Raw genomic sequence first — 13,543 nt, 5'->3', positions numbered from 1 at the left:
GCCGCCGGTCTGAGCCAGACGAGGCCCGAGAGAAACGCAGATACGGGTCCGAGTTTGGGCCAGATCTTCCTCTCCTTTGGGGAGGACGGTTGAGCAGATCCATATCAGACCAGAACAACCTTTTACTTTACATTACGACAGATTCTTGAATCATGTGAACAGTTTTAAAGGTGGTGAAAAGTCTGTTTCGTCCAGTTTTGTCCATTATTTTTGTTGGACAAGAATATTTAGGTTTTAAAATATAGTAATCCCTCGCTATAACGCGGTTCACCTTTCACGTCTCGTTGCTTCACGGATTTGCATTGTGCATCGTGTTCTGCATTCTGTTTGGCTAAACCAGGAGTCGGCAACTCAACATGTTGAAAGAGCCATATTGGACCAAAAACACAAAAAACAAATATGTCTGGAGCCGCAAAAAATGAAGTCTTGTATAAGCCTTAGAATGAAGGCAACACATGCTGCATGTTTCTATATTAGTTAGAACTAGGGGAAGATTCTTTTTTTCATTATGCACTTCGAGAAAAAAGTCGAAATGTTGAGAAAAAAGTTGAAAGGTCAAGAAAAAAGTCGAAATGTCAAGATTAATGTTGAAGTACAATCTTGAGAAAAAAGTCGAAATGTCGAGAAGAGTCGAAATGTCAAGAAAAAATTAAAAATTTCGAGAAAAAAGTCGCAATGTTGAGAAAAAAGTGGAAATGGGGAGAAAAAAATTTAAATTTCGAGAAAAAAGTCGAAATGTTGAGAAAAAAGTCAAAATGTTGAGATTAAAAAGGAAAGTAAAAAGGAAGAAAAAAGGAAAAAGAAAAAAAGAAGAAAAAAATAAAAAAATAAAAAGAGAAAAAAAGGAGAAAAAAAAAAAAAAAGGTCAAACATTTTTGAAAAAACTCCAGGAGCCACTAGGGCGGCGCTAAAGAGCCACATGCGGCTCTAGAGCCGCGGGTTGCCGACCCCTGGGCTAACCAGTCTCTCCGCCAGTTTTCAAATATAATCGATGGTGGCATGTTGGTTTATAAGAATCTTTTTGCCCAGAAGAATCAGAAGAGTCAGGATGCAGCGAGTCATTGTACATATTGTATTTTTTTTTATAATAATTTTTCAATTTTTCTCCCATTCAAATCCAATGAACCGGGTCTCGGTGGGGCGGGGCTGATCTACGCAATTTGAAGCTTTGTATAATAATTGTAAAAAAAATGAGGTTACTACTTCACGGATTTCACCTATCACCGGTTCTTTTTGGAACGTAACCCCCGAGAAAAAACAGGGATTACTGTTCCTGACATGTTTGGGCGATTGCTTCCGCCTCATCAGAGTCAGTGTCAGAGTTCGGTGTGTCTGAATATTCTTGTCCGACGAAAAATAATCAGCAAGTTAAGTTGTGAAGCCTGCGAAAAAATGAATCAATTCCAGTTTCCATTAAATTGGGAGGATGGCCCGACTCCACATCTGGTTTTCTGAGCAGACAGGTATCAGCTTCACGCTGACGGATGCAGGAGCCCCAGACCAGAGAGGAAGAGGAGGAAGAGGAGGAAGAGGAGGCAGCAGCAGCATTTCCACACGTCAGACCCACAGCTGGTTGACATTAGGGGGTTTGAGTGAATTAACCGGGCCGGGTCGGATCGGAGCAGACGTCAGGACTAGGCCTGTGTTGAAAAGATCGATTTTCCAATTCTAAATCGATTCTCATATTAATTCCTAAAAATCGATTCGTATGTCTAAAGATCCAATTTTTTTTTTCATCATTACATTACAACTTTTTTTTTTTTTTTTGTTTGTGCCCAAAAAAGGAATGTTTTGTTGGACACGAGCTTAACTAGTATCATGTTCTTTCCTTTAAATATGTTTAAAGGAATGAAAATATTAAAGTTTTCAGTTATAATTGCATAAATTGTTTATATTTCTTTGCTTTATATACTGTCTTGGGGTTATATTTGCATAAATTGCTAAAAACCAAATTCTCATAAATGGAAAAAAATAAAACTGATTTCATACGTCTCTGTTTGCTGCCCTGGATCTGTTTGCTAATTCTGCAAAGCAGTTCTATCAGCATTCTGGGAGCTGATTGGTCCTTACAGCATCATTAGCTGCCAATACTTACTGTTGAATCTCAGTATAATACTAGTAGTAATATGTTGCAGAACTACAGTCATATAATTCATGCAACAGCTGAAAAAACTGTTAATAACCCAAATCAATATTGGAATCGAATCGGATCGCATTAAAGCGTGATAATCGAGGCTGAATCTTAAAGGAGCATGAGGCAGGATTGAGGCAGGATTTATGAAAAAAATTCGTATACGTTTTAAGTTTTCTAGTAATAATGTCAGATGAAGCGTTCCAAACCAGAAAGAATGATTCCTCTAGTGTATCTCTCCGTTGCCTTGAACAGGCTGTGTGCTGCAAAATGTGCTGCAATTGTGACCGGAATTTCCCGCGCTGTCCTGCGGATGTGACGTCGTTGACGCCGCATGCACGTTCTCCCCGTTCTCCCGTGCCGGTGTTGTGCCAAAAAGTGATTGCCTGCCAGAATCTGATTTCTTCTGATTTGTGGCCGCGGGAGCGCGCACAGCAGGCCGTTGAGCGATAGCGCTAAAACGTCAGATTTTCAGATTATGAAGCTCAAGAATGAGATCAAGTCATATTTAGGCAGAAACAACTTTTCATTAACTGTATTTGGCCTTCAATCAATTTTTGGCAGGTGAACATGCCTATTTTGTGTTGTAATGGTCTTTTAAAAGACTTAAAAGCAATCATGTGAGCTCTAGTGTTTATATTAGGAAGCTCAAGAATGAGATCAAATCATATTTAGGTAGAAACAACCTTTCATTAACTGTATTTGGCCTTCAATCCATTTTTAGCAGGTAAAAAGACCCATTTTCATTTTCATTTTTTAAGAAATTAGTCTCATTTCTTAAAAGGAGCCTCATGCTCCTTTAAGACTCGGAATTGAATCGATTCTTGGCATTTGAATGGATCCCCAGCCCTGCACAGGACCACCCTCCCCTGGATCTCCACCAGACGTCTGCAGGGTGATCCAGATCCAGGCCGGGCGCCCATGTGAGCAAATATCAGCAGCAAAGATCGCCAGGTCTGCCAGAAACGACCCGAGCACGCCGGCGGAGTGGGAACGTGGCGCTCCAAGGCCACATCAGGGCTGTTTTTTACCGCCGCGGGGACGAAAATAAACACTGCAGAGAATTTTCTGGGCCATTAAAGCGGGCAGGCGGCCGGCCTCGCCTCATTTAGGACCTCAGCCGTCACAGAAACACGACTGTAGGTGAGAAACAACAATGTTTATCGCTTAACAGTCTAAACACACACTGAACAGCATTATTCTGGGATGTTTATGGTTTGTTTTCCTGTTAAAGTGGTGTAGCGGTGAGCGCCGCTGCCTCGGGGCGAGCAGGTTCCTGGTTCGACTCCCGGCGTGTTTATCATGGTTCCTGAACCGGTTCAAGAAACACAGATGCTCAGGTTTTACATCTAAAGTAAAGTTACTGTCGTCAACGAAAATTATCACTAAATATCGTCGTCAACGAACCTTTATCACCTGAGGAAAACGAGACGCAACAAACATGCTGGTCATGTGACGATAACGATAATTAAATATATAATGCAACATCGTCGACGAATAAAAACGAGACAAAAAAGTAGATCACAAAATAAAAACTGCTAAAATGTGTCTTCATTTTCGTTGACCAAAACGAGACGAAATGTTCTAACAAAGATCCTTAATATTAATTTTTTAAGTAGCTTTTTTTAAGTAACTTTCCTACATAGACGTGGAAAAGAAAAACCAATGTGTCGTTGAAAAAGAAAAAGACGGGGAGAAATGTGGAAAAATTACAGAAGAGTATTAGGGCCGTGCAGGGGAAAAAATATTTGAGAGGGGAAGATTTATTTTTTATTGTACACTTTGAGAAAAAAGTCGAAATTTTGCCTTTTTTCTCAACATTTCAACTTTATTCACAAAATTTTGACTTTTTTCTCGACATTCTCGAAGTGCATAATGAAAAAAAAAATCTTCCTCCTCTAATGTATTATTTTTATTTTTCCCCTGCTTGGCCCTAATACTCTTCTGTAGAAAAATAAATATGTTGTAAACTCAGATTATTGTTTGACTAAAACTAGACTAAAATGGTCCTGGACAATTCTGACTAAAATAAGACTAAAATGCTCAGACTTTAGTCGACTGAAACTTGACACGACTAAAAGGAGAATGAATGTGACTAAAACTAATAAAAACTAAAATGATAGCTGGACCCAGAGACTAGACTAAAACTAAAACTGAAACAGGCTGATGAAAACAACAATAGTCTGAAGTCGCTTCGGAGAAAAGCATCGGACCAGGTCTGGTCGGTACTCCAGTGAAGCTCATGCACATCTGTCCACATCTGTCTGCCGTTTCCATCGCTCTTCTTCACACCTGCGTGTGTGTCATGTGCGTTCGGATGGTTGCTAAGCAACACGTCCACCAGGAAAGCGGTGAAGATTCTGCCTCGATACCTCGGTTGTAACTAGTGCTTATTTGACTTAATGTTTCCATCAGTTGGAACCAGTCTGACCTCTGACCTCTGACCTCTGGCATCAACCAGGCGTTTGGAGCCACAGAACTGGATATTTCCTCTTCTTTGGTCCGTTCTCTATAAACCCTGGAGATGGTTGTGGGTGAAAATCCCAGCAGATCAGCAGTTTGTGAGACACTCAGACCAGCCCGTCTGGCACCAGCAACCACGCCACGTTCAAAGTCACTTAAATCACAGATCTGCCCCGTTCTGATGCTGGTTTGAGCTGAAACAGATCATCTGGACCACGTTTACACGCCTGAATGCCTGAGTATTAGGGCTAGGCAGGAGAAAAATACTAATTTTAGAGGAGGAAGATTTTTCTTTCATTATGCACTTTGAGAAAAAAGTCAAAATGTCGAGAAAAAAGTTGAAATGTCGAGAAAAAAGTCGAAATGTCGTGAAAAAAGTCGAAATGTCAAAAATAATGTTGAAATACAATTTTGTGAATAAAGTTGAAATGTTGAGAAAAAAGTCGAAATATTGAGAAAAAAGTCATAATGTCTAGAAAAAAGTCGAAATGTCGAGAAAAAAGTTGAAATGTCGTGAAAAAAGTCGAAATGTCAAAAATAATGTTGAAATACAATTTCGAGAAAAAAGTCGAAATGTTGAGAGTAATGTTGAAATACAATTTCGTGAATAAAGTTGAAATGTTGAGAAAAAAGTCGAAATGTCGAGAAAAAAGTCGAAATGTCGAGAAAAAAGTCGAAGTGTCGAGAAAAAAGTCGAAGTGTCGAGAATAATGTTGAAATACAATTTTGTGAATAAAGTTGAAATGTTGAGAAAAATGTCAACTTTGTTCACGAAATTTCAACTTTATTCTTGAAATTGTATTTCAACATTAATCTCGACATTTCGACTTTTTTCTCGACATTTCGACTTTTTCTCAAAGTGCACAGAAAAAAAAATCTTCCCCTCTCAAATATTTTTTCTCCTGCATGGCCCTAATTCTCTTCCGTAGAATGCTGCCATGTGATTGGCTGATTAGACATTTAACGATATAACCCTGGAGATGGTTGTGGGTGAAAATCCCAGCAGATCAGCAGTTTGTGAGACACTCAGACCAGCCCGTCTGGCACCAGCAACCACGCCACGTTCAAAGTCACTTAAATCACAGATCTGCCCCGTTCTGATGCTGGTTTGAGCTGAAACAGATCATCTGGACCACGTTTACACGCCTGAATGCTACGGAAGAGTATTAGGGCCAGGCAGGAGAAAAATACAAATTTTAGAGGAGGAAGATTTTTCTTTCATTATGCACTTTGAGAAAAAAGTCGAAATGTCGAGAAAAAAGTCGAAATGTCGAGTCAAGTGCACAGAAAAAAAAATCTTCCCCTCTCAAATATTTTTTCTCCTGCATGGCCCTAATTCTCTTCCGTAGAATGCTGCCATGTGATTGGCTGATTAGACATTTAACGAGCAGTTGGACAGGTGTACCTAATAAAATGGCCGACGAGTGTATATTTAGATCAAAAACTGTAAACAGAAGGACATATATTTGGGAATGAACCCATCATAAGGTACTTTTTTAAAGTATTTTAGATTAAATTGTCGGCCAGATCTCTGAGCCGTGGTCCCAACAGCTACACTGACGTCTAATTGCTATCAATTAGCTTGTTGATAGCTCGTTATGTTGATCCATTTTCCTTTCAGAAGTTAGGTTATAGTCTGGGATGTTTATTTATTTTCTAGTCATTCTGACAGCACACAAGAGCCAAACAAAGACTTAAGTTTTCCACTTCCTCCCACGATCCCCACAACGAGCCAACAAAGCCCACAGATCAAACCGGTAGCTGCTAATCAGCGGAGACAGAGATGGACGCTCCAATTAGCCGCTGCAGAAGAAGAACAATGGGAGGAAAAGAGGTCCGACACAAGAAAAGCTTTAAGCTGACGAGTCTTGAATTGATTTATCCCCCGGCCTCGGCCCCTGGAGCGGCTGCCGCCATGGGCCACCTACGCAAAAATTTATACCTGCACTCTCCTAATTGAGTCCCCACACTGGAGAGTCTCCACAGAGTCGCCGGCCGCAGTTATGTGTCAACGGTCGCCGTTACTCACAATAAAGCTCCGGATATACATGTGCTTCATACACGAGTTTCAGAAGTGATGCTTTCAACTCAAAGATCCTCCGGAAGCATCGATCCACAACGTTGACTCTGCTGCACGGTTTGGCCCCACGGGGGTCCGACTGGATCTCAGCGCTGCTTTGGACACCGTTGACCAGAACATCTTGATGGTGCCACTAAAGTTGCTTTCGTTAACGAAAATTACGACTAAATATCGTCGCCAACGAACCTTTATCACCTGAGGAAAACGAGACGCAACAAAAATGCTGGTCATGTGACGATAATGATAATTAAATATATAATGCAATATCGTCGACGAATAAAAACAAGACTAAAATGTAGATTACAAAATAAAAACTGCTAAAATGTGTCTTAGATTTCGTTGACCAAAACGAGACGAAATGTTCTAACAAAGATCTAACAAATCAGAGCTAACAAAAACAACATGTGGGGTTCCTCAAGGTTCAATTCTGGGGCTTCTGTTGTTTTAACATCTATATGCTCCCACCACTAGCGGAGTAGGCGGGGGGGCAGGGGGGGCGGCCGCCCCGGGCCCACGCCGAAGGAAAAAAAAAAAAAGTGTTCTGAATAAGAGAAGGAAAGTTGGACTATGTAACAATTGCGTTCATAAGGATAAAGTTGTTTAAAAAATAAAAATGAAAGAAAGAGTCCCTTCCCCCCTTGTGTGTCTACCTGTCATGCACGGGTACGTGCGCGCATGTTTTCTGTTTACTTTTAAGCCTGAATTATGGTTCTGCGTTACACCACCGCGTACCCTACGCCGTAGGGTACGCGGTGGTGTAACGCAGAACCATAAATCAGCCTTTAGCCGGTCGCCGCATCAGAAGTAGCAAAAGTAGGAAAGTCATGCTGAGTTTCAGCAGGCTGAAATTATTAAAAACTATCTCGGGGCTGCATGGATGAAGCCTCAAACCTCACCTTGCTCTCAATCGAGAGGGACATCACCATTGATGAGAGCAAAGTGATTGAAAGATTTGCGGCGATGAAGAACCGGCTGATCGTTAAATGTGTAACCCCCCATGTCATGGCCTTTCCTATAGTGTTTGTTGCTGTTTGACCGCCGTGTCGCTCGGTCAGTGTTAAATACATGTCGTCGCACATTGTAAACTGTTGTCGTGCAGGTTGAACACGTGTGTCGGAATTGTGCTACTCAGCGAATCCGACATCTATGGCTAAAAATGAAAAATATCCCCACGATAAGTCATAATTATGAGATAAAATGTCGAAATTATGAGATATAAAGTCGACATTATCAGATAGAAAGTCAAAATTATGAGATAGAAAGTCGAAATTATGAGATAAAATTTCGAAATTATGAGATATAAAGTCGACATTATCAGATAGAAAGTCATAATTATGAGATAGAAAGTCGAAATTATGAGATAAAATGTCGAAATTATGAGACAGAAAGTCATAATTATGAGATAAAAAGTTGAAATTATGACTTTTTATGTCATAATTATGACTTACCGTGGGGATATTTTTTTTATTTTTAAGGCTAAGATTTCATCTTATTTTTTTCTTTTACTGACGGAAATGAGCTTCCATAGACATCACTGGATGTCATTTGATTATTATCTCCAGTTTGATAGTTATATCTTAAAGTCTGCATTAGGCTTATAATTAGGTTTGACATAATGACATAAATCCATGGTGCTGAAACCTCATGTGATGGTTCTGACCGTGTCGCCTGCTGCTGTGGTTGTGTGTCAGAGAGCTGATCTGTGGCATTTTTTTTAGCGATTATGTTTTAACGGGGATGTTTAGGCCACAAGGGCCCCTCTAGAATGCTTTGCCCCCCCTGGGCTGGGACCCCTGCTCCACCCCTGGCTCCCACTCTCTCGAATAATGAAAGAAAAATAAAAGTGTTACCAGAACCATGCAGATGACACACAAATCTATATAACCGTCTCACCAGGAGACTAGAATCCAATTCAGAAATTGATCAAATGCATTGATCAGATTAAAGAGAGGATGTTCCAGAATTGTCATCAGTTGAATGAAGATAAGATGGAAATAAAAGTGTTTGGAGCCAAAGAAGAAAGATTTAACGTCTTAGGAGTGCAGCTAAAAACCAGGAACAAAGACAGAAACCAGGAGACCCGAGTCCTCACTAAGACCAGGAGACCCGAGTCCTCACTAAGACCAGGAGACCCGAGTCCTCACTAAGACCAGGAGACCCAAGTCCTCAGACCAGAGTCCTGAATGGTCTCAAACCAAAACACATCTCTGATCTGGTCCATGATGAACCAACCAGAGACCTCAGGTCGTCAGGGCCACACCCACTTCCTGTAACCAGAGTTAGAACCGAACACTGTGAGGCAGCGTTTCAGCTTTTATGCTGTGGAACAAACTCCCACTCGTCAGTACTGCTGAAACTCTCAGTTCCTTTAAGTCAAGGTTGAAAAACTTTTTATTTTTTGCTGCATTTCAGTAATCTCCCACAATGCACTGCAACCTTTTATTTCCTGCAACTCATTTGTTCTTTCTATCCATCCTGGATGCCTCCGAGTCCAGAGATGCTGATGCTGCTGTTGGACATTGAGAAGTTTGGGAATCAGGGGTTTTAGTTTCATTTGTGATCGTATCTCTGTGTTGTTGACCGAAGGTTTCCATGGCAACCATTGTCCATGTGCTTCTATCAGCTGTTGATGAATGATGGTCCCTTAATTCAGTCACAGGCGTCCCACTCGGACTTGCTTTCTTGTTCTTCATGCACTGACATGTCTTAAGATTCCTGGAACGGTTTAACGAGAAATATGCAAATACTTTCCAAATACTTTAATTTTTTTCATTAAGACTTTATTCGTTGCACCGGTCTAAAAGCTGTTTTGGTCCCGTCTCCACCGAAGGCTTGTAGTGGCCACACACATACCCGTTCAACTAGGAACCAGCTGAGAACCGGTTTGTTTTTCCACAGCTCGGGTGCTAAGAGGAGCCACGTCATTACGTCGCTGCAAACTTCAGTTATATCGCTGCGTTTGCATTGGTGCATAGCAACAACTACGGACGACCTCGCGATTGTACAGTTGCCACTTCATTGGGATCAGAAAACGGCAGATTCAATGTCTTTAGCCTGAATTAGGGTTCTGTGTCAAACCAACGCAGAACACACGCCGTCGCCGTGACGGCGTCGTTAACCTTTGGACTTCTCTGTCACTCCATTTGGTCGTGGTGCAGTACCCCTCGTGGCCGCTAGTTAGCGATCTTTTCCTGAATGGTTTATCCGACTTTTTCCGGTCACAGTAAATCAAAGAGATAAGGACAACTATTGTGCAAAAAACCAAAACCAAAAAATCACACATACACGAAAAAAACAGCGCTGAAAGTTCACGACTGCTTCAAACCAGAAACTGGAAATGCGTTGCTTTCAAACGAACCAATCACAGCCTTCTCAGTCTGCGTTTGGTCTGCGTCGCCTCGACGCGTAGTTACAATTTTCGGGATGTCTAACGTCAGTGACGGCATGTGATCTGCGTCGACGCGTACCACACGCCGTAGGCACGCCGTTGTTTTGACGCAGAACCATAACTCCAGCTTTTGTCTTCATCGACAGGTTTTCAGTCTACAGCGCTCAGTTGAAAACGTCTCCGTCTCCCAGTCTTGCTGTTGCCGTTGGTCTTAATAACTCCGCCCCCTCCGTTTACGTAAGCGGTTCTTTCCTCAAGACCAGCAAAGAGTTGGTGCTACCTTGGAACCGGTTCTTCTGGACCGGAGCCAGTTCTTTGTCAGTGGAAACAGAAAGCCTTACTCAGTCACATCTTGTCGTTCCCAAAACCAGGCAAAAAACCAGGGGCGACCGTGCTTTTTCAGCAATAGCCCCTAAACTTTGGAACGACCTTCCTCCCCACATCAAAATGGCCCCCGCACTCGAAATTCTTAAATCTCGTCTTAAAACTTATTTTTATTCTTTGGCTTTTAATCCAGCATGAGAGTTGTGTGGTCTCTGTCCTGTTTTTTATGTCTCTGAATCGCTGGCTGTTGTCTGTCTGGTGTGTTTTTATTTCGTGCTTTTATGTGTTCTTATCTATTTTACTCTGTTTTTAGTTTTTACTATTTTATTATGTCTTGCTTTACTCATTGTGCAGCACTTTGGTAACCTTGTTGTTTTTAAAATGATCAGATGATTTCTATGTTTTTACACCTACAAAAGTCTTGCATGCATGTAATTACACAAAATCAATATTAATGAATCTATAAGTGAGATTTGAGGTTAACTTTGTATAAAAATTTGTGATTTAATGTTTCAGTTGCAACTATGACTCATTAGTTTTCTCTCTGGAACCAGTTCTGTGTCAGTGGAAACAGAAAGCCCGGTTCCAAACTCAGCACTGGCCCAGAACCAGAACCAGAACCAGCCCTGGAACCGGTTTGGTTGAAAAGGGGGACCAGAAACCCTTTCAGACCAACCCAGGGCCAGGACCGGCGGTCTGTTACGACTATTAACATCCCGACGAGCCAAAACATCTGGGTTCAAAGAGGTCCGAACACCTGCTGGGCTGCTCATGGTTTTTCTTCCTTTTGGCCTCATTTCTGTAAAATAACTCGACTGGGAAAAGTTGTATGTCGTTGTTTGCCTGAAGTTTTATTTGTCCAACACTTATGAGACAGTCAGCCGGCGGGGTTTTTGTTTAACGAACAATGCTTTGGCGCTGACTTCAGAAGAAACCGCGGCGGATCCTGACAAGTTTCCAGTTTTAGCTGCGGCCACAAGATCCCGTCACACCCTCCGAGACAGTCCCTGGAAAGACACGCGTGACTATCGCAGGACAATGAGGGCGTGGGACCGTGGAGAGACGAGAGTTTTATGGTGGAAACCTCGACGGCCCCGCCCGGTCGGGGGCAACACCTGCATCTGCGGTTGGCGTTAACCACGTCACACCCTCCTCGGCCGGGGATCGACCCAACTGAGTTACCCCCCACCAGCCCTGTATTATCAGACAGAAGCGCTTAGCAGATGTTTATAGGCAGCAGTTGTTGTAGCCTGTCATCTGCTGATGCTAAATGAGCTGTTAAAGCCCATTTACACCACCGGCGTGTAATGAGCAATGCTAAGCTGTCATTTTCTGCTGGAAGAGTGTATCAACGCTACCGGGACACACACAGGCAAGGCGTCAGGGCTGGAACCCGCCACCGCATGCGTGGTTTTGTAGCGTCAAGCCCAAGTAAAGCCTGTCTGCAGAGCTCAAGGTTTAATGACCTGTCCAGGACCCTAAACCGAGAAGTTCTGGGTCTCAACCTGGTTGGACATGTCTAGTACCCCTTTTACACCAAGCTGGTTCCAGGGCTGGTTCTGGGGTAGAGCCAGACTTAGCACCAGTTCTTTGGTTTTACACAGCCTAAGCACCGGCTCCTGGCTCTCAAAACTGGTGCTAAACAAGAACCAACTCTTTGCTGGTCTAGGAAAAGAACCAGGTTACGTCGGGAGCTACGTGCTTACGTCAAGGGCTGGGGGCGGTGTTACTGAACAACCAAAGCAAAGTAAACACGGAAGAGCGCCATAAAAAATATCACATATAAAATAATATCACAGAATATCTGTGAATATCTGTACCGTTTCTGATTGGGTGGGCACTGCGCATCATTTTTAGACACAACAATGAACGGCGGAGGGACCCGGAGGGACCCTACGTCGCAGCAAAATGATCACAATAGAGAAGTTCAGAACAGAACACACTGCAGGCTGATTTATGGTTCCGCGTTTCACCAACGCAGAATGGTTTGCGTCGCCGCGTACCCTACGCCGTAGGCTACGCCGTACCCTGCGGCTTAGCCGTGGCAACAGAGCCTGCAGGGCAGCTCCGCAGCACCACAGCACTGCAGCTCCACGGAAGAGCACAGCGTAGTCCTCCATCTTTGTTGTGGTGACTGAATTTGGCGCTAGTTGTACCGGGAAATGGTGACGTACACAGACGTATACAGTAACGTGATGACGTGGCTCTCTGGCCAGCTGCTGGCCAGCACCAGCTTGTGTAAAAGCAAACGGTTCTCAACCGGTTCTTACTTAGAACCAACCGCGAACCGGCTCTAGCACCAGCACTAGCACCAGCCCTGGAACCAGATTGGTGTAAAAGGGGTATAGGAGACCTAAACCAAGACGTTCTGGGTCTCAACCGTGTGGGACATGTCCAGGACACCTGCACCGAGAGGTTCTGACCCTCAACCTGGTTGGACCTGTGCACGACTAAACCAATAGGTTCTGGGTCTCAACCTGGTTGGAAATTTCTAGGACATCTGCACCGAGACGTTCTGGGCCTCAACCTCGTTGGACATGTCCAGGACACCTGCACCAATAGATTTTGGGTCTCAACCTAGTGGGAAATGTCCAGGAGACCTAAACCAAGAAGTTCTTGATCTCAACCTGGTTGGACCTATCCAGGACACCTGCACCAAGAGGTTCTGGGTTGATGTCAACCGGGAAGTTTTAAACCCTGCAGTTTCTCCACTGGCTTTTCGGCTGGATCCGACGGTCCCGGTCCTGGTACCTGGTCCAAGAGGACAACCTACCAACATCCAACCACCTTCCAGAGACATGTGGTCACTTCCTTCGACCCATCAACAGGGAATTTACAAGTTTATCCAAACATCTACAGGATAAAGTCGCGGCGTGGGTCCACCAGGTGGCCCCCAAACATGGAACTACAAGGGTCCACTTCCTTTTCCTTCCAGCAAACAATCAGTCCATTCGGTCGACTCTCATCCCTCGAGCGTAAACCGGATCCGTCTGCACCCCGAACCGTTTCAGGCCCAAAGGGCCTTTCAGCAAAAGCATCAGAAATTTTCCAGCTGGCGGTCCAATGACCTGGAAAAAGCCAGTAATTCCCGTCTAACGGCATCAAACGGCCAGAACCCACAAAGGAGACGTAAAGTTGTCAATTTATATTCAGAGCT

At 43.3% G+C, this 13,543-nt stretch overlaps 1 protein-coding gene across 1 annotated transcript in view; it reads right to left on the bottom strand.

The window, feature by feature from the left end:
• The window catches only part of LOC133443714 (protein inscuteable homolog), a 94,715-nt gene that overhangs the window by 80,566 nt on the left and 606 nt on the right, over nt 1–13,543 (bottom strand). The window lies entirely within an intron of this gene.

The sequence above is a fragment of the Cololabis saira genome, chromosome 5 (assembly GCF_033807715.1).
Source record: "Cololabis saira isolate AMF1-May2022 chromosome 5, fColSai1.1, whole genome shotgun sequence".
Classification (NCBI taxonomy): Eukaryota; Metazoa; Chordata; class Actinopteri; order Beloniformes; family Belonidae; genus Cololabis; species Cololabis saira.
Note: the sequence above shows the minus strand (reverse complement) of the source record. Positions and strands in the feature narration are given on the sequence as shown.